A 26,407-nucleotide genomic window follows, 5' to 3' on the forward strand; every position below is an offset into this window, starting at 1 on the left:
GGCCTGGACAGCACTTGACATACTTTGACAGCCAAAATGTTAAAAATTTAAGAGCATTAAATAATGAACACATAAGATAAACATGGGGAAAATACCAAACACTGTGAACTCAGTTATGATGTCTTGGTAACAAGGATTGAAAGCAACCAACCCATCTACAAATGGAGAAAAATATATATAAATTTTATTCCAAAGGTAGACTGGATGCATGCCTCATGTTTAATTTAAAATGAACTTGCATTTCAACCTTGGATGAGTAGTGCTGAAATATGATTAAATGCTGGAAAGTTTCATGGAAAGAAAAACTTACAGCAATCATAGTATTAGATTTTTATTCCCCTAGGGTGTCTATAATCATAGGACAAATGATTAAATACACCCTTTATGTGGAAATGCCCTGTAGTTACCATGAACCTCTTATTATGAAGAAAAAGTAAGACAATAAAATGGAATTTGTTTAAGGAAACATTTAGAGTTTCATTTAACTATTTCCTTTACCCTCACATATCAGCCATTAAACCTCCTCTATTAAAATTTAAGAAGATAGAATTGAGTTTTCCACTAAGTTGTTGAAGAAGCCTGAGAGGGGGGCTATTTGAGAGGGGCTGTTCTAGGACAGAGGCTACACTGGCAGAGCCATCAGGAGTGGTTCAGCCTTCACGTCTGGCCTCGTCAGCTACTCCTACTTTGCAGTGCACCGGCCCGTGGTGGACAAAGTGCAAGCAGGGGGTAGCAAAATGGCCAGTGGGCAAGGGAGGGGTTCGTTAGGGACTGCATTTAAAAAGAAGAGGGATGGGGCCCCTGGGTGGCTCAGTCGGTTGGGCAGCCGACTTCGGCTCAGGTCATGATCTCGCACTCCGTGGGTTTGAGCCCCGTGTCGGGCTCTGTGCTGACAGCTCAGAGCCTGGAGCCTCTTTAGGATTCTGTGTCTCACTCTCTCTCTGACCCTCCCCCGTTCATGCTCTGTCTCTCTCGGTCTCAAAAATAAATAAACGTTAATAAATAAACGTAAATAAATAAATAAATAAATAAATAAATAAATAAATAAATAGAGGAGGGGGTTCCAGGCATGCTTCACAGTTTTCCAGTAGACATAGCAAAAGAGAAAGAAATAATAGAAGCAGAGGAGCTCGAGGTGGAATTTACCTACCAAAGACACCATCAGTTTTAATAAAGAATAGTTAAGCCTTAAAAAAGAGAAAAAGAGGGGCGCCTGGGTGGCTCAATCTGTTGAATGTCTGACTGAAGTTTAGGTCATGATCTCATGGTTCGTAAGTTCAAGACCCACATGGGGCCTGTGCTGACAGCTCGGAGCCTGGAGCCTGCTTCAGGTTCTGTGTCTTCCTCTCTCCCTACTCTGCTCCTACTCTCTCTTTCTCTCTCTCTCTCTCTCTCAAATATAAACATTAAAAACTAAATTAAAAAAAATATACAAAGAGTCCAAAAGTCCATCAACTGATGGATGGATAAAGAAGATGTGGTTTATATATACAATGGAATACTACTTAGCAATGAGAAAGAATGAAATGTTGCCATTTGCAACAACATGGATGGAACTGGAGAGTATCATGCTAAGTGAAATAAGTCATTCAGAGAAAGATATATGTTTTCATTCATAAGTGGAATTTGAGAACTTTAACAGGACCATTGCGGGGAAGGGATGGGGAAAAATAGTTTCAAACAGAGAGGAGGGGAGGCAAACCATAAGAGACTCTTAAATACAGAGAACTGAGGGTTGATGGGGTATGGGGGGAGAAGGAAAAATGGGTGATGGGCATTGAGGAGGGCACTTGTTGGGATGAGCACTGGGTGTTGTATGTAAGCAATGAATCATGGGAATCTACTCCCAAAGCTAAGAGCACACTGTATACACTGTATGTTAGCTAACTTAACAATAAATCATACTTAAAGAGAGAGAGAGAGAGAGAGAGAGAAAATAGCTGATAAAATCGGAGGTGTGAAATGGGCAAAGCACTGGAGAGAAGCTGAAGGGGAGAATGGACTCGACAATGGGTGTAACATAAAGTCACCTAAATTGTGAAATTCAGGTTAGATACAAGAGAAAATATTTGTACTATGAGACATCAAATGATTACTCTATTAATTAATTTAGTCATCACAGCTAATTCTGGAATAGTGTGTGCATTTTATAACTGCTGAATGCTCCAGAATTTTGAATACACTAAAGAAGACAAAGGACTCTACTATGGGCTGAATTGTATACCCCCAAAATACATGTTTAAGTCCTAATCCTCAGAATCTCAGAATGTGACTGTATTTGAAGATACAACCTTTAAAGAGGTGAATACTATTAAATAAGATCATTAGGGTGGGCTCTAATCCAACATGACTGGTGTCCTTATAAGAAGTGGCCATTAGGACACAGAGAGGCACAGAAGAAAAACTATGTGGACATACCAGGAAAAGACAGCCATCTACAAGCTGATGGGAGAAGCCTCACAATAAAAATGACCTTGCCAACACCTTGATCATGGATTTCTAGCCTCCATAACTGTGATAACATCAGTGTTTGCTGTTTAAGACACCCAGCCTGTGGCACTTGTTACGGTGGCACTAGAAAACGAATACAGACCATCATACGCTGTACAGGGAAGAAGAGTTCACCACCACTCTTCCCAGCTTCACCAAATCACCCAAGGAGTCTTACAATATGAATTCTGGTCTTCTGATCTGTGGCTTTGGGACAAGTCTGAGGAATCTATGTTGCTTAAATGTTCTCCTGTTACCCTTGAGCTGTAAGCTTTAACCTGGGGGGTGAAGATGCTATGAAAATGAAAAAGAATGTAATACTGGGCACTATTTTCCAGAATTAGAAGGGAATAGGATAAAGAAAAGTGTTTTTTCCCCCTTAATATATCAATAACTAACTTTTTTAAAAAGATGTGTTGTATACTGTTTTTTAAAAGTATAGGCTCAGTCATTTAAGCATCCAACTTTTGATTTCGGCTCAGATCATGATGTCATGGTCAAGGGACTGGCCCCTGCATCGGGCACTGCACTCACAGCATGGAGCCTATTTGAGATTCTCTCTCTCCATCTCTCTCTGCTCCTCCCCTGTTTGTGCTCTCTCTCTCTCAAAATAAATAAATAAACATTAAAAAAAAGTACAGGTTTGTGGCATAAAACATCTATTAACAAAAAGAAAAATAGTTTGCAAGTCTCTTAATTATAACTTCATTTTTGATGTATAACTTACTGAATCACAGTGTTTATGGCAGCTAAACACTATTGAGCATACACTATATACAATTAACATATATTAATTTATTTAATTCACACATAGATGCACGCACACACATACACACACACCAATGTGGCATATAATTACTATTAGTCTACTTATTTTACAGATGAAGAAACTCTGGGTGAAGACGTGCATGTAAGTGAATGTGTGTGTGTGTGTGTGTGTGTGTGTGTGTGTGTGTGTGTGTGTGTGTGCGCGTGCGCGCGCGTGCAGTTTTAGGTGAAATATAAAAGGTACCCTAATTGTCCTTGACTGATACTAAATTTTTTACACTATAATTAATATTCTTGTGCTGCACAGATTAACTTTTATCAGTTCTGGGGCTGAATATAAATATTTATACTCTCTCCTTTTCTTGCTGGCAGGGTAGAGTAGTTTAAGACACCTTTGTGGAGAGGGTGTAAGATGAATAGCAAACAACTGACGAATTTCTCCAAAGTTTTACATTAATGATTAAACAGCATCATCTGATGACTTACTCAGCAGCTCACAGACAATAAAACATAACTAAATCTGTCAATTAGCATTTTCATCTTCTCTCCTGACAGAGCTTAATGGCATCTGCAAAATGCAATTTCCAACCCCGAGCTCTTTGACATTTTCTATTTCCTCCTGTGTTTCTCTCCCGTCGCTCCTGTTATGACTGAAAGCAGCAGCGTGTTATACTCCATGGTGGCAAATGCATCACCTGTGGTTGAAAGGAAAGCAATTATTGTGTCCTCGCTAAATCTCAGGGTTGACTTGGGTACCGCTTTTCCACTTAAGTGCATAAACAGCCAACCCAGGACCTGTTTTAAGTGGCTGAACCTTAGCGACAACAGCTGGACTGCAGGCTGATGCCACCTGAGGGTGTGGGACGCTGCCAGAGAAGAGCGCCTGCCCTTCCAGTAGCTACAAACACAGCACTCCACATTCCCACCTGCAAAGTGACAAACAATGACTGGGAAGGTAACATATGTACTTCCTTTTCCTGCTCCCTTGGTTTGAGGACAGTGACCCAAAGTGGAGGTTGGGCTGTCTCTCAGATGGTTCTCCAGCTGGTGGGAGTGGATACTATTTACACAACTGTCAGGAATTACATTTCTTTCTTCCCCAGGCAGCTATATTTAGCTCACGTATGTGTTACATATGTGTCAAATCCTGTCTAACTCTGCCATTTCCGAATAGTCAAGAAAGGATATTCCAAGTGATAAAGAAGTATGCCTTCAGGGAAACTTCAGAGCATCACTGGGGAGCTATGCATCTAATGGGGACATCTTCATTATTTCTAGGCTCAAGAGTCAAGTGCCCTGATAAAGAAATGCTCAATGTAACATTTCCTCTTGAATTATTTTTTAATGCACCTTTGCCTCTCTGTGCTAAAGAAATTGTCTCACTAACACCATCAAGCACCAAACGAAACATTCCATTCTAGACAAATACTGCAAGCCCCTATTAACCAGAATCCAATGAACTGACACACATAATTAACCAGATTCAGGTCTAATACCCCATTTCTAGAAGAAATAATCAATGCTCAGGAGGATATTTCATTTCAGCCAAAGAAACAAATGTCAATGCTTTTTCTGGAGTCAGTTAGCTCAGTGGTCCAGTCTGCAGTGTCTTCTACAGAGAAAGAATTTTTAGAATATTGACCCTGAGGCAACAATCACACAGTCATCATAGAAAGGTAAAATTATGACCATGCCTGTACTTATGACTTGAACATTTCAGAAATATTCTCCATGCAATGGGACAAAAATTTGTAAAGGATGTTCATGATAAAGCAAATAGAAATGTATATTCATGAATATACACCTTAGCCTCTAGTATTCCAGAGTAAAAATTTTAAGGGCTGCCTTTACTCTGCCATTTGTTTTACTTTTGAGGGAGGGATGTAACCATTCTCTCACTTCACAGATAGGTGACTTGAGCTGTGAGGTTAAATGACATGCTCAGAGTTGGACAGCATGTCGATACCCAATGCAGGTTAGACGCATGAGCTTTGGGCTGAACATCTCATGAGTAAATCCATCACCACAGAGGAGGACCACTTGACACCACTTCTCTAAAAGGTTCCCTTTTGAGAGAAAATTCTGGCTTTAAAAAAGGGGTTTCTACTACCCAACAATGGTACCTCTTCCTTGCTAGTTTTTTGGAATAATTAATTATGAGGCTAAGATTTGCCCCAGGTTGCCTGAATTGTCCCTTCGTGGTAACGAGCAGAATGAACGCAAAGCCTCTACAAATTAATCTACCCAGGGTTAGTTCAGAAAGTACAATTTCTATTGCTCTATCAGCTCCAAGAGTTTTACAGGCCGCAGGTGGTTAATTCATTTGTGAGCTGTTCTACACACACAGTCACACACACACACACACACACACACACACACACACACAACAAGGGATGAGAATAAGCAGATTCAGTTTTTTTTCTTTTTTTACGTAAAACTGGATCCTGGAATTTGAAGAGGTATTGATGAGTGCATGGTAAATTGGAAGAACACAGTAGAGTCACTTGGTCTGACTTCAAAGCCTGCTCAGCCATTTAATACATAACCAATGCTCTCTGCTTCCTCACAGGACTAGGAAAAGCCATGGCCTTGAGGAGCTCAACAAATACAGTGTGGAAGTGAAGTCACACAGAAATTCTTAATGGCTGCTCATTCCTACAACTACGATGCATCAAAGTCACACACCATCACCTTTTCAAGAGTTAGTACTACAGTCGGGAGTGATGGCAATTGACCATCTTCCCATCTTCCTTCAAGACTTTCCATAATCATGTCTGAAAATGTCTTGAGAGTCAATCAGACTGCATTGCTAAACACGTTGGAATAAGATTGTCCTGTCAGAGAAAACTCCTCCAATCTTCTTTGCCTCAATTTTTTTTATTATATGAAATTTATTGTCAAATTAGTTTCCATACAACACCAAGTGCTCATCCCAAAAGATGCCCTCTTCAATGCCCATCAACTACACTCCCCTCCCTCCCACCCCCCATCAACCCTCAGTTTGTTCTCAGTTTTTAAGAGTCTCTTATGCTTTGGCTCTCTCCCACTCTAACCTCTTTTTTTTTTTTTTTTCCTTCCCCTCCCCCATGGGTTTCTGTTAAGTTTCTCAGGATCCACATAAGAGTGAAACCATATGGTATCTGTCTTTCTCTGTATGGCTTATTTCACTTAGCATCACACTCTCCAGTTCCATCCACGTTGCTACAAAGGGCCATATTTCATTCTTTCTCATTGCCACGTAGTACTCCATTGTGTATATAAACCACAATTTCTTTATCCATTCATCAGATGATGGACATTTAGGCTTTCTCCACAATTTGTGTGCCTCAATTTTTATACTATTTGTTGCTTACGTACATGGTGGAGGATGGCATCAAATACCTCGGGGAACCAAATGTGAAAAAGATGGGGAAGGATCTTGTGGCCTCCCAAGGGAGCCATGTGCATTTGTGAATCTAGTACAAGGTGGTGGTAAGTGCTACGGAAGGGACCCAATTTACTATGAGAAGGAGAAGCAGAGGAGGAAAGCCAGTTACCAATCTCTTCAGAGATGGTTTATTTCAGTGGAATGAGAATGGTTTATTTCAGTGGTATGAATGTTGATGCTGGAGTCAGCTGGCTTGGGTTCAAGGCCTGGTTCTGTAATTCCCTGGTTGTCTGACCTTAAGCAACTCCTTTAGCCACTTTGTGCCTCAGTTTTCTCATCTGTAAAATGGGTCTTACACTAATAATTATTCCTGCCTCCTATGGGTTTTAAGAAGATCAAATGAATTAATTAATACTTGTAAAGCTGGCACTCCGTAAAGCTAGGCCACTCCTTGTAAGCACCGAATGGGCACAGCGAAGCTCTTAATAGTGGCAATTAAAATTACGGTCATGGAGTGCAGGCTATGGGACAGATAGATATCAGCTCAGGCACTTTATGTTCATCATCTTATTTTATTGAATCTTCCCAGCAAGTAGCTATTATTTCCCCATTTCATAAGTGATCACTCCCAAGAGTTGAATAACTTCTCCAAAGTCACCATAGGTGGTGAGTGGCAGAGTGGAGCTCAATCCTATGACTGTCCAGCTCCCAAGTCCATGCTCTTTCTATCACTCTACACTGTCTGCTACTGTTCTTCCATATTTGCACATAAAAAGAATTTCCTCCAGTGGGGTGCATGTAGATTTGGCTTCGTTATCAAGCTGTTCCCCATTCATAACCATCCCCTTCGAGAGGACTGCTGCACGTCTTACAGAAGAAATAGCAGTGCATGCTAATTAAAGCGTGGAGCACCAGATGCTTTGCCAGAAAGTAATTAGTAAAATTCCTGAATTAGGGTGCCCCTCACACTGGTGCAGGGCAGAAAAACAGCTTCTGATGTTAGATTTTTCATCTTGAGAAGAGGGATCAGCTCCTTTAAGTCCTGGCTGAGCTGGGTCTCTTCTGTGAATCGAAGATGTGTAGATACCCAAGCACAATGTATAGACATCGAAGAGGTACAGACATCCAAGCGCAAATGACATAAATGAAGTAAATGTTCATTTACTTGTCATTGTTCACTACCTTCTTTAATAAAGGCAGACATTTGCTGAGTGCTAATTGTATGGCCTGCATTGTGCTAAGTGTTTTACATTAGGTATCTTGCTCAAGTTCTGTGTGGCCCAATGGTGTGAGCCTTATTGTCATCGACACTTGGCAGATTACCAAATGTGGGCACAGAGCCGGAAGGTAATCTGCCCAGCTTGTTGCATATCTGTGGAATGTCTCAATGGAGGTGGGATGCAAAAGTGGCAATCTGCTTTCTGATCTATAGTCACTGTGTTATAGTTTCTTCCCCTCTCACTCCTAACCAAAGCAACAAAATGTTTACTTCCAACAAGAAAATTGACATCCCTCACAACAGAAATATAACCCAGATCCTAGTTCCTAGATTACTGGAAATTCTTCCTATTTGACCACTAACTCCTGCTCTATGGGATGCATATACCTTTTCCCTTTCCTTTAGTTGAAAAAACACATACAAGCAAAGACTGTGAATATTGCAATTCATATAGGGAGAGACCTAAAAATCAGTCTAGGGTTTGGGGGCTGGGTATCACCAAAAGAAAAGCTCCTCATCCTGTATGTATTTTACCTTTACTGTAAATCTCCTTCATTTTAAATCTGTCACTCGCTCTATAAGAACGCACAGAATAAAAAACCATAAAAAGTTAAATAAGAATTTTAGCCTAATGATATATTGATTGTGCATACATATCTTTATTTTTACATATTCTGTGTTGTCATAAAAACCCCATTAAAAGCTGAGTTTAAATAATTATTCACTTCTCATGTTACTATTGTAATCAATTGCCTATTATGAAAATTATGGCCATCTTTAAGAATTACTTTGCTAAGTGAAGTAATTACAACTGATATTTTATTTTCTATTTCAGTTCCCCAAATTGATTTTTTATGCTAATCTTTGTATGAAAAGTGGGATATAAATTTCTTAAAGCAAAATGAATGGCTAGTCAGGCTTCATGTTTGAAACTTTATATTGTATTTGGGGGTTTTCAAGGCAAGTTGCTCTTAAGAAGACATTGCTGATTATTCTATCTGTCAGCACTGAAGGAGGTAGAAATTTCTCCATTTTATGGTCTTAAGTATCTGATATTCCAAGAATACAGGGGTGTAGGCCTTCCACAAATATAAGGGTTGAAAAATCACACCTTCTGTCTACTAAAATAGCCATAATTTCTTAGAGCTTCAAGAGAAAAGCAGGGAAGAGACAGATGCCATTTACAGAATGTCTTGGATGCACCTGACATTAAATGCAATGAAACATATATTTTCGCAATTCCTTACAGTTACCTGGCCAGGCAGTTATTATTATTATTCATACACATAAGGAAACAAGTGCAGACAAGGAAGGCAATTTGTGTTCTATCAAACAGCTAACAAGTGGCTGTGCTGGGAATCAGATCCAGGTCTGCTGGTTCAAAGGCCACACTTTCTTGTTTTCTTTAACCCTGCCAAGTGCCAACGGCTTAAATGAACGTGTCTTAACACAAGGACTGAAACTCACGATGATTTTACCTTTTGACAACACTGTCTTGCTAATGTTTCAAATTGAAGAGAATGCCCACCCCAGTTGTTCACTATAGTGAACTGTAGAGGGAAATGCATGAAACCCACAGGGTGAACATGTGTTAGAAGCAAAGGCGTGAATAGTAATTATGGCTATAAATGGAGTTAGTGAGTTGAAGTGAAAACCGCTCAGTGAAACGAGACAGTCGTCCTAATTCTAGAGGAGCTGATAATAAGCTGGGATGTTTGAATAAGTTCCTCCATCATTGTGGCCTTGAGATAACTCATTTGTAGAGTGAAGGGTTATACTTTTCAGGTAATAACTTCTCTTTTGCTACCAGAAATGACTAAAACTGAGTCCACTTCTAAAAGTGACATGGAGGGCCTCTGTCAGGCAGACGTGAATCCCTAACGGCATCTCATGGCTTCAGGATCACAGCAGGCATTCATTAAATAATGTCACCCTGATTTGTCCCAGGATCCTGGGTGTCTATTAGTGACACATACATGACATTGCTATAATAAATACTAGACACTAAAAGCGTCAGATCCTTCAGGGGCTCCTGTGATAAATCAACAACCTCCTTGTGGCTATGTTAGAAGTCAGGCCTCTTAGCAATTGAGCTTTCACACCCCTCCCCACCCCCCCCCACCCTACTCCCAAACCCACTTCCCATCTTCTTTATTTTATTATTATAAGGAATGCAGGGCTCCTGGGTGGCTCAGTTGGTTAGGTGTCTGACTCTTGGTTTTAACTCAGGTCACCATCACACGGTTCTTGAGTTCAATGCCTGCATCAGGCTCTGCGCTGATGGTGCAGAACCTGCTTGAGATTCTCTCTCTATCCCTCTCTCTCTGCCCCTCCCCTGCTCGTGCTTGCTCTCTCTCTTTCTTAAAATAAACAGATCAACTTAAAAAAAAGGAATGCAACTTACAAATACATCAATGTAACGGACTATGTTTCCTTCCTACATGACATGTTCAGCTCACACTTAGCATATCTGGGTTTTGAGTTTAGCTCTGCCACTCCTTGAACTTAGCTGTACTCCTTAAACTTCATCCAAACTTCTCTGGCCTTGGAGTCCTTACTGGCTTGAGACGGCTCATGTCCTAGGTGCCCCAAATTCAGGGCAGCTCTGTTTAAGATGCAGGTTGATAAACTGGAGCTCTGCATTAATGCCCTGCTAAATGTCTTTGTTACAGGAAGGGGTTCAAAGCAGTCTGATGTAGAATTTTCCTGATTGTTTGGGGTTGACTTGTGTCCCACCAAAATCCATACCCACCCCAGTACTTCAGACTAGAACTATGTTTTAAGACAGAGCCATTAAAAAGGTGATTAAATTAAAATGGGGCTGTTAAGCTGGTCCCCAATCCAACACGACCGGTGCTCCTATAAGAGAAGACGAGGACACAGAGATGTCAGACACAGGCACAGAGAGACAATCACATGAACACACAGCGAGAAGGTGGCCATCTACCACAAAGAGAAGCTTCAGAAGAAACCACACCTGCCGATATCTAAATCTCAGACTTCTTCCAGCCTCCGGGACCGTGAGAAAAAAAATTCCCGCTGTTGAAGCCACTCAGAGTATGGTACATTATTATGGCAACTCTAGCAAACTAATATCCTTATTATACCAATAATAAATCTCCTGGGGAAAGATGCGCCATTCTTATGATAAATTTCATGCTTTCACAGAGAACACATAAACCTAAACAAATTTACCTTCAAACTTAGCAATTGATTCTTTGGACTATAAGCAAATGCTATGATAGGTGCTATACTCTAAGGTTTAAGTGTGTTTTACTCCATCAGGTACATATGTTTCAATCAAACTTTTAAGAAGTCTGGATTTAAACATTAGCAAGTAATAGTAAAAATTCTCAAAAATTTAAAGGGTACCATTAAAGGAAAAACTGATCAAATGATTTCTTGAATTATTTGTTTGAATCAAATTTCTAAATTTAATAATTTGGTTAGAAAAAAAACATCAGTTTATCATTACTGGCACTTCGTTTTTAATGGGGTAAAGGACTGAAGTTCCGCACAAAGTAATAGCAACATGCTATTGTCGAGGGATACCAATAAATGTTTAAAGATGTGAGAGTCCCATAAAACATACAAGTTACTACTAATAATGAAATTCTGCTAGGAAAAAATGCACACCCAGGGTCTGCCATTGCATTCCAGCTCATTAACAACAGAGAAAATTACATAAGCATCCACAGCCTAAGAAGACCTTGACACATATATTAGCAACTGGATAACGCACCCCTGTCATACAGTGCAGCTCTCATTCTGAGACTAAATACTATTGCACTGTCACTGATCAATTATGTTCATTCTTACAGCATTCTTACAGCAGAGATAATGGGTATGAGGATCTATTTGATATGTCAGAGAATTGAGGCACTGATAAGAGATTTGCTAAAGCAAAACTCTATTAAGTGTTTGGAGTTGACAAGACTAGAACCCAAGAAATCCCTGGAAAAAGTACTCATCCTTTCCAGGAAGAGGTGCTATGACAAATATGCTTCAAAATACAAGGCCACTTTCCCTTTCTGTATGATCCAGCTATTGTTATATGCTAAGAAAAAATCGAAGCCACTAATATAACATGAATTCTTGAGAATTTAACTAGCCATCTTGTTTCTCTCTACTCCCTCAGGTCACTTTCACAACAGAGAGGAATGTTAAGTTGTATACATTTTTAAAAGTGAATCTGCCAGAGGAAAGAATCTTCTAGAAATAATGAGAAGTTTATGGAACGTCTTCTCTTTTGATCTTTAAGAAGAACACAAGGTTAAGTTGTGGGGGGAAACAAAAAGTTTTATGAAACAGGTCCCCTGGGCTGTGAATCCATGCCTCTGAGCTATTTTTAATAAAGCATATAAACAGTGGGTTGCTTTGGTCTTTGAAAGCTTGGACTTTGGAACAAGGAAGAATGAAGAATTCCATGACTTGACATTTAAGAATCTTTATGTGTGTGAAGGGGAGCTAATTGAACAAGTGGGCTGGGCTGCTAGGATCAGAGATAGCGGAGACCTACTTAAACCAAATATTGTTAATATGCTCAGTGGCGGCCATTAATTTATTTCTACTAAGACAGATAACCTTCTGTTTGATACCAGTAAGAAGAAATAATTAAGAAAATCTAGAGCCAGAGCAAAAAAGATAGGGTATCTTTTGACAAGGTGATTCTTCAGTCTATAATTAGCAACTGATAAATTGCTATACGGGTTAACGTTGGGGAAGAACAGCTAGTTATTTAATACTAATCTCATTTACTTCTTAAACCACCTTTCACTGACATTCGCCCTATTTTGTCCCATCCCGTAAGGAGGCCATTTGTTTTATAGAAAACAAATTAATTTAAAAAGCATCAGTGTATACCAGCTATGGTTCTGGAAACATCATCATGGTCTTTGCTTTTAAGTTTGGTTTTGGGTGGGGGGGTGGCTGGCTGGCTCACTCAGTAGAACTTGTAGCTCTTGATCTCAGGGCTGTGAGTTCAAGCCTCACGCACTGCATGTAGAGCTTACTTAAAAAATATACACAAATAAAATTACATTTAAAAGTTAGGCTTCAGAAGCAAATGCAGTCATCACCACTGGCAATCATCTAGTTATTTTAGCCTCCTGGGGTTAGAAAGCCAATCCCCACCCCCATGTCCTGCACACTTGCTCTTTACCAAACTTCCCAAAATACATATTCCTTGGCCAGGAAATTACTGTGTTTTTTTAATTATGCCAACTGACACACACACACAAAAGGCCAGCTTTTCATGAAGCACGGGACAAGCATTTGAGAATTACATCAGATCACAGAAATAGCAAGTTATTCTATTGACTAGTTGACTAGCATTTTTTTTTTTTTTTTTTTTTTTTTATAGCTTGGAGGTAAATGCCTTTCCGTTTAAATAGAAGATGATAGGGGCACCTGGGTGGCTCAGTCGGTTAAGCGGCCGACTTCGGCTCAGGTCATGATCTCGCGGTCAGTGAGTTCGAGCCCCGCGTTGGGCTCTGTGCTGACAGCTCAGAGCCTGGAGCCTGTTTCAGATTCTGTGTCTCCCTCTCTCTGACCCTCCCCCGTTCATGCTCTGTCTCTCTGTGTCTCAAAAAATAAATAAACGTTAAAAAATTTTTTTAAATAGAGGATGATAAATTCTAGTTATCACTTTAGGAATCACTTTAGGAAAGAATGCTCAAAGAACTCATTTCCCCTCAAAAGTCCTTTTTTCCTGGCCAAACTGTATGTTACCAAACAACATGGTATTTTAAAATTTGGGAGTTTCAGCTTTCTCCTTCCTCCTCTCTCTACATTCTGCAAATATTTATTAAGATTCTATTATGCATTAAGTTGGATCCAATAGAATGCAATTGGTTTGACTTACAAAAACGACTCTGGATACCCCTGAACAAAATGTGGGGAAAGAGGAGACAGGAAGATCTAATACCCACCCTCAAAGATCTTTACAGGGGCGCTTGGGTGGCTCAGTCGGTTGGGCGGCCGACTTCGGCTCGGGTCACGATCTCACACTCCGTGAGTTTGAGCCCCGCGTCGGGCTCTGTGCTGACCGCTCAGAGCCTGGAGCCTGTTTCGGATTCCGTGTCTCCCTCTCTCTGACCCTCCCCCGTTCATGCTCTGTCTCTCTCTGTCTCAAAAATAAATAAACGTTAAAAAAAATTAAAAAAAAAAATCTTTACAATCTAATTGACAAAGCCAAGAAACAGATAATTAATGGCTCACAACAAGAGACCCTAATAAACATAAGTTGAGTGACATAAAATGGTGAAGGTAGTAAGAGTTGAAAGATGGTGACAGTCCCCACCAGTGGAGTAGACAAGATTTCTTTGTGGAAGGATGGCAGTAAGCTGAATTCTACAAGTGTATTCTGAAAAAGAGAGGGCACTGTAGCATCCAAGCATTTCACTTCTTATGCCTGACGGAGCTATTTTCTCCTCTATCTCAGCTCATATCTGGCAAGGGGCATCGCTGTTTCCAGACTTCCCAAAGAACATGACGAAAATGGTTATATTTAGTTATCATTTCATGTCACTTGCTTCATCTGAACCATACTAGGGGTGTTCACAGGTTTTCATAGGTCTTACTTTCCTTTCTTTTTTTTTCTTTTCTATTGTCAATTCCATGAATCACCATCCACTTCTGAATGAATTACAAAGCCCATCAGATCAAATCTATTCTTGTTATCTCTTACAACCATGCTCATTTATCCCATAAGATAAATATTTATCACAGTCTATACATAGCTGTAAAAATGTCAAAATAGAACAAGGTAAGAACTGCCCAACGGGGTGAGACCTACCACCTGTCTCTGACTTGCCACTCTGGAAGTGAGCAATAGTTTTCCATTTTTTTTCTGTGTCCACACACCTGAACGCTCTCCTCACAACAGTAAGTCCTTCAGGCAGTGCTTCTAAGCAGCAGGGGAATGGGTTTTCTCACTGAAAGAAATAGAGCAGATGCTCCCATGGGAAGAGAGGTATGTAATTCAAAACAGACCCTCAGTAGGTGATGGGCATTGAAGAGGGCATCTTTTGGGATGAGCACTGGTTGTTGTATGGAAACTAATTTGACAGTAAATTTCATATAATAAAAAATAAAAAAAAAAAAAACAGACCCTCAAGTGATCTTGATGTTCTCCTCCTCATCCTCAGGTACCCACCATTGAAAATCACTCTACTGGATATATGAGTTTTTTTCTTAACATCAAGCTCAATGAGCACCGTGCTATCTTGCCTTGATAGCTTGTTATCAATCTGTCATCTAAAAAATTACCTAAATAACTGTTAAGTTACCTATAGTTCACAATACTGATGTTCCAATGCCCTTTAAAAACTTACCAGCTGTTAAGTAGCACAGCACTTAACACACACACACCCTAGCACACACAACCACCCTAGATTATCTCTTTACCTATGTGTCTCTCCACTCACACTCTGAACTTCTCAAGGTCAAGAACCATTTTCTTTTTTAGCTTGCATTTCCAGTACCTGAGACAGGGCCTAAAATTTAGCATTACTTAGAACCTCATTAAACCACATTTTTGCCACTCATACATGGTCACATATCAGCAATTTCATAAGATTCAACTTAATTATCGTAAGCAATGATGGATGAATTGGAAGAACAAAAGATGAGCCAATACATTCTTGAGGGCCTCAGAGAAAAGAAACAGAGAAGAAAAGAAAACCAACATCTACTGAGATCCTGATGCAGTAGGTCTTGGGTTGGAGACAAGAGCCTACATTTGTAACCAGTCACACAGATGATCTTATGCATAACGTGCATGGACCACATTGTGATAAAGGCTGCTCTTTGGGACATAAAGGGAGTAGAATGTGCTTCTGGTCAATAAGGGGAAGATAAGAGACAAGCCTGCCTCCCACTTCTCCTGTCCATGCTAATCATCTTCATCTGACCCACAACTGGCTGTGTAAGCCAGATTCAGAGAGCCCAGGACAGTTTGGATGGTTGTCCTCAGGCCTTACACTACTATACTTTTTACAAGGATATTTTGTCCTTTAGAAAGCACCAAGAAGTGCCTGAGTGGCTCAGTTGGTTGAGCGGCTGACTTCGGCTCAGGTCATGATCTTGCTGTTCGCGAGTTCGAGCCCCTCTTCAGGCTCTGGGCTGACAACTCAGAGCCTGGAACTTGCTTCGGATTCTTGGTCTCCCTCTCTCTCTCTGCTCTCCCCTGCTGGGGCTCTGTCTCTCTCTGTCTCTGTCTCTCTCTCTCTCTCAAAAATAAATAAACATTTAAAAAAATTCTTTTAAAGTCACCAGTAGCTTTGTGACTTTTGCACAACAATGCCCCCCACGTCTCCCCTTCCCAGTCTGCACGATGCATGCACGGTGTACAATTGTCTAGTTCCCGTGTCCCTGAGTTGTGCCTCTTTTAGGAAACAGTTTCTGCAAGATGCTCAGAGACAAAAGCACCCAGAGGTCACTGTGTTCTTTGTTCAGATGGCCTCAAAGGCTGAAAACACTGGGGTTATTGGGACAGATTTCATCGTGTTGTGATTAATTACAGCCTACACTTGACAGGCTAGGAGAAGGTCACCACAGTGGTTCCCACAGGACTCACACCATCTCTTTATATCAGAATAGTAAGAGATGGGTGAGAAGGTGATCTCCAAAATGAGATGGCAGGAAGTAACACTGTAATGGGGGCTGCAGGCTCGCTGGATGTAAACTCCCCTAATGCTATCTTCTGAGTAGTAAAGGTGAAGGTTTATTCTGTAAAATGCAGAAACACAAACGCTCCACGGACATGCAACCCGCAGATGCGGATATGTGATTGACGTGCATGCTGGCTAATGACTGCACGCACTACAATTTCACTGGTGCTTTGAACCAGGCACTACTCATGAGGAACAATGCATTAAACTCATCATGTTATGTCACCAGACATATCATGCAGTGTTGACATGCAGTATCAACATACTAGCCATTAAGTATATTTGCCTGGGTTTCTTGGTTTTATTGCTACCATGAAGAATACCAAGAAAATATAGACATATTTAATTTAGACAGACACATGACAAGAAGACAAATGTTATTAGCTAAAAATGATAAATATGATATGCCTGTCAAAAGAAATCACATGTAAAAAAAAAAGAAGAAGAAAAGAACCTGTATTCTCATGTTTAGAGCAGAGAAATATTTCAGAGAACAATCATATAAGGAAAACATAGGGGAGAAAAAATAAATAATTTGACCCTTTGAAAAATTGTCCTTCTGAAAATTACAATGAGACCCTCACCAAAATCTGACTTTCATTCATTCATTCTGTCAACCACATATCTCTCCATCCATCCACTCAATAAACTTTGACTGAATGCCAACTACGTCCAGGTACTATCATAAACAATTAAAATGTGATCCTACGCAAAAGTCATACTAAGTCCCCGCGCTCATGGAGCTTAAATTCTATTGGGGGAGACAGACTCAAACTCATAAATTCATAATCTGAACTCATATAGTCAGAAGCAATGGTATAAATGTCCAATAAGCTTTAGCAAGGGAGCACTTGATTTGTAGCTTTGCCATAATGTAAATACTCCTACACTGGGCAACCTCAAACATCACCAATGCGATGTCATAATCAATGCAACGATGTGATATGTACCGTCAGGACTGTAGCAGAGTAGTATAAGCTGTATAAACAGTATATAAGCAGCTACAACTCATGCCTAGACATGGAATGAAGAAGCAAATCATGGCAAGGGGCTAGATATTACAGGGAATGGTGGATCTTTTAGGTAAGTGGTTGGAATAATTCTTGGGCTAATGACATTTGGGCAGTGACCTGAATGAAAAGGAAAGAAGCCATTAAATCATGAAGTAAAGAACTGAGGGGACTGGGGCAGAAACAGTAAGCACAAAGGCCCTGAGAGAAGAGATATTTGTATGTCTAAGAAACAGAAAGGCCACTGTGTGAGGAGAGGTAGGCAAGGGCTAGGTCATCTAGGGCTTTGTGGGCCCTGGGATGAATTTGAATTCTTTATGTAAAAGATAGGAATTCAAAGAAGAGTTCTGAGCCGGCAGTGATGTGACCTGACTTATCTTTTTAAACATTCAGTCTGGTTGCTGAGGAAAGAACAGAAAACAGTGCACTACAATAAAAGTGTCCCCTGCAAAGGTAGAAACATGATGACCACTTAGGAAGGTAAGAAATGAAAGTGGCTGGGAGTAGAATGGTAGAGGTAGATGTTGGAAGAAACGCTCAGGTTGGGATATAATCGATGGGTAAATCTACCAGAAGTCACTGACGGTGAAAGGAGAAAGTAAGGAGAAGGAGAATAGGTGAATAGGAGAAAGTAAGTGACAAGTCTAAGGCAATCTCAAGAATTGCTTAAACTTAACTACTATGTGAATAACAGTCTTAGCTACCAGGTAAATAAGAGGCTTGGCTATCATGTGGTACCATTAGCTGAGATGAAGAATACTGAGGCAAGAGCAGGTGTAGAAGCAAAATCACAAGTTCAGTGTTGGTCATTTTAGGTGAGAGTTACTGACATCCAACTGGAGATGTCAAGTAGGCAGGAGGATATACAAAAATCTTTTGCTTAGGGGAGAGGTCAAGAATGGAGATACAAATTTGGAAGTCACCTGCTATCACGAATCTTAGTGATTATGCCATTGAAGCACTGTCTGAGAACCATTCATTTAGAATGACGAGACTTCGACTTTAAGGGGCCCCTGGGGAAGAGGCAACCTGTTACAGGGAGATATGTGAGACCTATCTCTCCGCTGTCAAGCAATTCGTGTTCCTGAAGCTACAGTTATTAAGAGATGCTCCTTTTCCAGAATGACCCTGTTAATATCCATACAAATACCTATTAAACTAGAAAAAGATTTCTTACCTATCCACTAGAAAACTGTGTGTTTTGATGTTCAGAAGATAGAGCAAAGGTTCTCAGCCCTGGATACACATTATAATCCCCATGGAGCTTTGAAAAATACTAACACCTGGGTCCCACCCCAAGTGATTCTAATTTACTTGCAGCATGGTGGTAGGAGGCACGGCTTTATTTTTCAAGGAGTTAAACCGGACAAGGGATAAGAAAAGGCAGTGATAGAACCAAAAACCGGAAGTCCTCCACAAAGTTGAGGATGCTTTTTAAACTCATCTGGGAGGAGAGAAGGATGTGGTCTGAGAGGGGGTGATGACACTGTGATTTTGAAGGTGGTTCTGGATGTGGCACAGGAGGTGAGATGAAGGAGAGCAAAAAGATCACTGGGGATGAAGGAACTGAAATAACCGAAGGAGGCAGGGTGTTGGAAAATCTTTGGGAAGCTTGCAGTGTTTGTCTTTCTGTGTCTAGCTTATTTTACTTAGCGTAATGTATTTCAGTCAATCCATGTTGTCACAAATGGCAACGTTTCCTTGAAGTTTGCTGAGAAAGCAGATCTCTAGTGTGCATACACACACACACACACACACACACACACACACACACACACACACACACACACAATTTGCTTTGCCAATTATGCCTCAACAAAGCTGAAAAAAATTCATTCCAAGTTTCAAACAAGTACCTTTTACAATATAACTATTGATAAGAAGGGGCCCGTTCTTACATGCAATTTTATTTGGAGAATACTGTTTAGAAATCATTCCAATATTTAAATCTCCATCCTTTTATTTTATTAATCTACCTAGAGTGACAAAACACAAAATCTGCATTTCATTTTTGGGCAGTGGGAGTAGTTCTCAGAAACTATGAAGAACAATGTTACAGCAATACTGTCTCAATATCAATCACTTCCCCAACATTCCCAGATGCCCACCACTGCCACTATGGATACCACTAACCTGCATGCTGTTTTGCGATTTGTATTCTCTTGATCATGAGAAAGAGAGGTCCAAAGATTACTAAGTGCAAAGAAAACTTCTTTTTCTTCCTGACTCCTGATTCCCTCATATTGTTAAAAAAAAAAAAAAAAAGAAAGAAAGAAAAAAAAAACCCCACAATGCAGACAACAATTTCCTGATGATGGTTAATGAATGAAGTTCAATATCCGGCAAAGACTATGACCTCCTGCCCAACGGGGAAGGACTTACAAGAAATGAAAAGACATATAACAAAGAAAAGCTAAAGTTTTGAAAATCTCCAAAGATGTGCAAGCAAATAAAAAAATAAGCAACTACCAAAATATTTCTTGTTAGAAGTTTTTCAGGATTGGTGACTTTCTCTTGTTCTGAGTAATATAAAATATGCTCTCCCCAAAATAACTCTCGAGCACATTTTTTTTTCAAAAGCAGTTTATTCTGAGCTCACATCCTTCCCTACCTCTCATTCCTTAATCTAAAAATGTCCTGTCAACTCTTCCCTTTCCACTGCTTTCTCTCTATCCACCAAAAGGGAAAGGGGTATATTTTAGTCACTTGTATGTGGTCAATCCAAACCCTGTTATCACCATGCTGTGGCCTTTGGTTTGGGGAAATGTCATTCTGTTTCCCTAGAAAGAAGAGACCATGGCATAATGAATGAATTTGCTTCTCCAGGCACCACTCTTACTGCCCCCAGAAGACCAGGAGGAAAACAACATGTTAGAAGGGCAGCCCCAATGCCCCCCGCTACTCTTCTTCTAGTATTTCTCCTGGCAGAAATCTCAGAGAACATAAATGAGATGTTCAGAGTAACCTGCTGTCTTTATATTTTAAGCATCTCTTGAATAGGTTCAGTTCTTTCCAATACCACCACACCATTTTGCCCTCAACTCTTGCATGGTCTACAGAACTAGCCTGCTCACCGAATTCTGTGTTTCCAACTGACCTCTTATCTTCTCAGCAACCAGAGTAAGCTTAATTTTTTTTTCCTTTTGAAATAAGTTTACACTCACAAGAAATGGCAAAATTAGAACAGAGAGTCCCTTGTCCCCTTCATTCAGCTTTCCCAATAATAACATTTTACATAACCATAAACACAACCTCGAGGAAATGGATGTTGGTCAGTGCCATTCTCTAAATTCAGAGTGATCCTTTAAAAATGCAAACCTGATCATGCCAACTCTTCCCCCTTTGATAAACCTATTACTGGCTTCCCATCAACTCTTAAGAATAAGGACTAAAATTCTTAAACTGGCCTTAAATACTGTCATCATCATTACGGTCTGGCCAGGATAGACCGGCTTCTCACATGTAGTGCCAACAAACTATCCCATTTAGCATTTTAGTACACTCAAAAGTATTGAAACTGAGAGTTCTGTGTCTAGTCTGCCTGTGGAGACATCCAGCTTTTGTCTTGTGCCACTCCACTTCTGGCTCCTCAGCCCCTGTGACACAGACCTTCTGTAAGCTCCTAGGATAGGATGCTGGATGTACAATGCTTCTTCCTGTCCCAGGACCCTTGCACACGTTCTCTTTGCCTGAAACACTTTCCCTCCCTACTCCCCGTTTGCCTTCTTAGCTCCTACTTGTCTCGGCTGAGCTAAATCATCACTCCGTCCCCAGACTAGGTCACATTTCTCTATTAAATGCCCTCAGAATGCCCTGGACTTCTCCTTTGAATTGCTTATCACAGCCATAATTTTATATTTGTTCCTATAAATAGAGTAAGTTGTAAGAAGTCAGAGGGCATATTTGTACAATATTGTATCTCCAGAACCTGCAGGAGCTTGCTACATGGGATATGATGACTTTGTAGCTGAGAACTGAATGAATAAAAAGCTCAGTTCACAGCTTCAGGAACAACAAAAGCAAAGTGGTTAATGGATTTAAGAAAAAACAAAAGCAAAAATCTCTTGCATCACCTTTGTAGGGCGCTCCTCACATGGCTCATTTATAATCATTTCAAAACCCAGCTTTGGGGTGAGACAGACCTAAGGTTAAAACTTGGTGCCCATTAACTGAGGAACTTTGTGCTAGCAATTTAACTTTTTTAAGCCTTAATTTTTTTCATCTGTAGATAGCAGTAGTAGTAATAATGATACTAAAGTCATCTGCCCAATAATGACAATTATAATTATTATAATAATGTGATAATTATATAATTATAACAATTATTAAGTACATAATAATTATTATTATAAGTAATAATAGTCATCACACTTTTGCGAAGGTTGAATGAAAAAACGTACGGTGCTTAACACTCAGGCATTCCTAAGTGAACATGAACCTTATTATAAAGTTGTTTTAAGTATATCATTCCCATGTCTAAGACGATTTCCTTGTTTCATAGAAGACACGCAGGGAGGACTTATTGATCCTCACCTGGCACGGTCACCCCATCATTGGCTCCCCTTTGGTCTCCTCGGCTCCAACAAGCAATGCTATCCTTGCCCCCAACGGGGCCAAACCTGGCACCTTCTTTGACTTTTCACTTCTCTCTTCCACACGCCACATCCATCAGGAATGCTGGTCTGCTTTCTCCTTGAGATACATTGAGAACCCTGACACTCCCCATTCTACCTGCTGCTCCCCACCCCACCTTATCTACCTGGATGACCTTCAAATGGGTCTCCCTGCCTCTGCCCTTGCCCTGAAGAGCAGCCAGAGTGCCACTGTTAAAATGCAAGTCACATCAGATCTTTCTCCTGCCTAAACCTTTCAAGGCTTACGGGGCCCCATGGAATAAAGCAGGACATGTTTTGTGAAACCAGCATCCTCTCTTGAATTCGCTCTGGTCATTCCCCCTTTCAGATATTCTCTCAAAAGAGAGTCTTACCCAAACACCCTACTTAAAGTCACAACCTCAACACTCTACCCCCTCCCTGCTATGATTTCTTCAGACCACTCAACACCTTCCATACCTTGTGCTTATTTATTTTCTTTATAATCTGTCTTCCCCACTAGAATGGCAGGTCCAGAATGGCAGGAAATTTTGTCTGTTTGGTCCCTGCCATCTCCCTAACATCTAACACTGTGCCTGACATGGATTAGATGTTCAGTAAATAGATCTGGAATGAATACAGGGGTGAGTGAATGAATGAATGAATGAATGAATGAATGAGGCAATGAGGCACCACTGCTCCTAAGACAAGACCTGTCCCAGAAATAATTTGGCATAAGTTATGAGGCACAGACTAAAACTCTAAACCTGTGCCAGTCATGTGTTCAGAGGTCCAGGAAGAGGAGGAAAGTTAGGGCATACCTAAGCACATGCTGATGCCTGGCCTGCTGACAGCAGCTGCATCAGTCTTAGCATGGACAGTGATAACAGCTTGGTAGTAGCAACTGCCTCGCCACTTTGGGGCTGCTGAGTGGCTGAGTAGACAAGGATGAGTGTGGGTGCTATCCACAAAAAGGGAAGCAAGTGTTCACATTCAGATAGTGGCCTGAGCTGGTGGGCCTACCAGTGATGTACGTGGGCTGCCCAAATTCAGGAAGATGTCTCACAGAGAAGACTGTGGACAGAAACCCTACTAGCTTGGGGGCCAAAATGAGTCCGTTCTGATACTAGCCAAATTAATTTCCTTTTGTCAATATGTATGGAATTTCCAGAAGCACATATGCTGAGAAACTCCCTCAATAGCCACTGTCCAGATGTTGTCAAAATACAGGCCAAAAAAAAGAAATATTTAAAGTCGCTTGTCTATCTTGTGACTCCACAGCTTTTTGCCAAACAAACAAGCTTGTCTTGTTAGAAGCTCGAGAATGAGCCAAGGCTCTGGGTGGACTGGCCTTAAAAGAAACTTTGGGTCATATTCAAACAAACTTGGACCGAGAAAAGGACATTGAATTCTCAATTAGAATGAAGTTATTCACAAACTCAAGGGAAGTGAACTTTGAAAAGAAAAATATGCAAGAGCTATAGTACTGAGACCTTGTAAAATCAGCCTGCAAATATGAAGCCTGGATTATCATCTACTACTATCACGAAAAGGTATGAAGCTTTTTGTACAGAAGGTACAAACTGGAATATTACTTAATATCCCAAGAAAGGAGACCTTCCCACAGTCTTTAAGGCTAGAAGGCACCTAACAGACACTCTGGTCTAGGTATCCCATATAAGTCCCTTCCAGATTCTTCCCTGCAGTCTCCCTTGATGTTATCACATCAGTTTGGGGTAAGTAACAAAACCTCCAGTAATCGTGGTCTAGGGAATTCTCAGCAGTTAGTCTGATACATAAACTAATAGACAAAGTCCTATAAAAGATAACTGAATCACTACCTGGCTTATTAATGATAAAAGCAAATTGATGGTCCAAGCCTTCTGATTCCTAACAGAATACCTTTACCACATTAGAAGGGTAAGCAAAATAAGTTAGCTTCCAGTTTTTCTAGTTTGTGTGCAAAACCATATATAACTTCCAAAATATTGAGACATTATAACCATCTGGGTAACATGTCCTAAAATCTTAGAAAACAATCTGTAGTCAAAAGAGTGTCAGTCAATGTATATAAGGTATACAATAAAACAACCTGAAGAGGTCACTTTAAGTGACCAGAAATATTAACCACATACATTCTAACTAGCTTCTATAATAATGTCATTATCTAGATGAAAGATAAAGCAATTCTGGATGGTTAACATGGTGTACAATAAAATATTTACAGTTCTTAACATTTGTACTTAAAATAATTGCTTGAGGCCTTCACACAGAATCAAAATTAAACATTTAATAGCTCATTGACCTTTATGTTTATCACTCCTAAAACTGGATAAGTGAAAACAGATATTTTATTCAAATGAAATCATAATATTTTTGTAGCTCAACTTTTTTTCTCTAGCTCAATTTGGTAATAGTGTGGTTCTTTACATGAGTGATTATGAGGCTATCTTAAGCTGTAGTCATTGCCCTAAAGAAAATGTTTATGGCCTGACTGGGATAATTATATTCTCCTATTAAATATCACTCCTCCAGGGCTAGTTATTGTTGAGTATAAATGTGCCACTTTATATGCAAATAAAATGTACTGAGATTTGAATAAAAGGTTCTGCATATATCTACTCACAAATCATCTTATTATTATTCATATTAACAGATAGAACTTCTTAAGACATAAGATGCTAATACTGCATAGAAGAGGCAATTCTTCCCTTGAACTTTGGTTTTCAAAATGTTTAGATACAGCTGGAAATATTTCCTCTTCTCATAGCTACAGCGGATTGGGATCTGCATTCTGAGTTGTATTTGGAGCCAAAAGATTTTACAGTATTGTGATTACTTATTACCAAAACGTGTTGTTTCTTCTGACCCCAATTTCTCTGCAATCCTTTTCTTACATACCTACACACCTGAAAAAAGTCAGGACACTTCAGAGTCCAGAGTTTCCAAGGCTTCTTAAATTCAGCCTAGAAGAGAGCTTCCACAAACATTGCAAAGAGTATAGTCATTTCATGCCACATATGTGAGTTTTCTCTTTAAAAAAAAAAAAAAAACTATATTCTTTGAATTAGAGCTTTGAGCAAAAATAGCACAGTAAAACCCATGATTCTGTTTCTTGCATGTGAAGAAGCAATTTTTTTTTAATGTTTATTTGGCTTTGAGAGAGATGGAGAGACAGAGAATGAGTGGGGGAGGGGCAGAGAGAGAGGAAGACAAAGAATCCAAAGCAGGCTCCAGGCTCTGAGCTGTCAGCACAGAGCCCCACACGGGGCTTGAACTCAGGAACCCCGAGATCATGACCTGATCCGAACACTTAACTGACTGAGCCACCCAAGTGCCCCTAGAAGCAATGTTTTTATCTCAAATCCCATCTCAAAGCAGTGCCTTATATTTTTATTAACCACCTTTCATGGTGCTATGAAACAACTATTTTCTTTAATATGAAATTTATTGTCAAATTGGTTTCCATACAACACCTAGTGCTCATCCCAACAGGTGCCCTCCTCAATGCCCATCACCCACTTTTCCCTCCCTCCCACCCCCCATCAACCCTCAGCTTATTCTCAGTTTTTAAGAGTCTCTTATGGTTTGCCTCCCTCCCTCTCTAACTTTTTTTTTCCTTCCCCTCCCCCATGGTCTTCTGTTAAGTCTCTCAGGATCCACATAAGAGTGAAAACATATGGTATCTGTCTTTCTCTGTACAACTTATTTCACTTAGCATAACACTCTCTAGTTCCATCCACACTGCTACAAAAGGCCATATTTCATTCTTTCTCATTGCCAAGTAGCATTCCATTTTGTACATAAACCACATCTTCCTTACCCATTCATCAGTTGATGGACATTTAGGCTCTTTCCATAATTTGGCTATTGTTGAAAGTGCTGCTATAAACATTGGGGTACAAGTGACCCTATGCATTAGCACTCCTGTATCCCTTGGGTAAATTCCTAGCAGTGCTATTGCTGGGTCATAAGGTAGATCTATTTTTAATTTTTTGAGGAACCTCCACACTGTTTTCCAGAGTGGCTGCACCAGTTTGCATTCCCACCAACAGTGCAAGAGGGTTCCCATTTCTCCACATCCTTGCCAGCATCTATAGTCTCCTGATTTGTTCATTTTAGCCACTCTGACTGGCGTGAGGTGATATCTCAGTGTGGTCATGATATTATACATGGAAAATCCAATAGACTCCACCAAAAGTCTGCTAGAACTGATACATGGATTCAGCAAAGTCACAGGATACAAAATCAATGTACAGAAATCAGTTGCATTCTTATACACTAATAAT

The 26,407-nt window shown here is 40.1% G+C and overlaps 2 protein-coding genes across 8 annotated transcripts in view; one reads left to right on the forward strand and one right to left on the reverse strand.

The window, feature by feature from the left end:
* The window catches only part of LOC147578427 (uncharacterized), a 72,931-nt gene extending 66,761 nt beyond the window's left edge, over positions 1 to 6,170 (forward strand). The window contains exon 4 of the mRNA XM_086718463.1: positions 5,828 to 6,170. The gene's annotated coding sequence lies outside the window, so the exon portion shown is untranslated. The remainder of the gene's footprint in view (positions 1 to 5,827) is intronic.
* Positions 1 to 26,407, reverse strand: part of NCKAP5 (NCK associated protein 5) — a 993,237-nt gene that overhangs the window by 661,754 nt on the left and 305,076 nt on the right. The window lies entirely within an intron of this gene.

Source organism: Puma concolor, chromosome C1, assembly GCF_028749965.1.
Source record: "Puma concolor isolate L17-30 chromosome C1, mPumCon1.1.hap2, whole genome shotgun sequence".
NCBI lineage: Eukaryota > Metazoa > Chordata > Mammalia > Carnivora > Felidae > Puma > Puma concolor.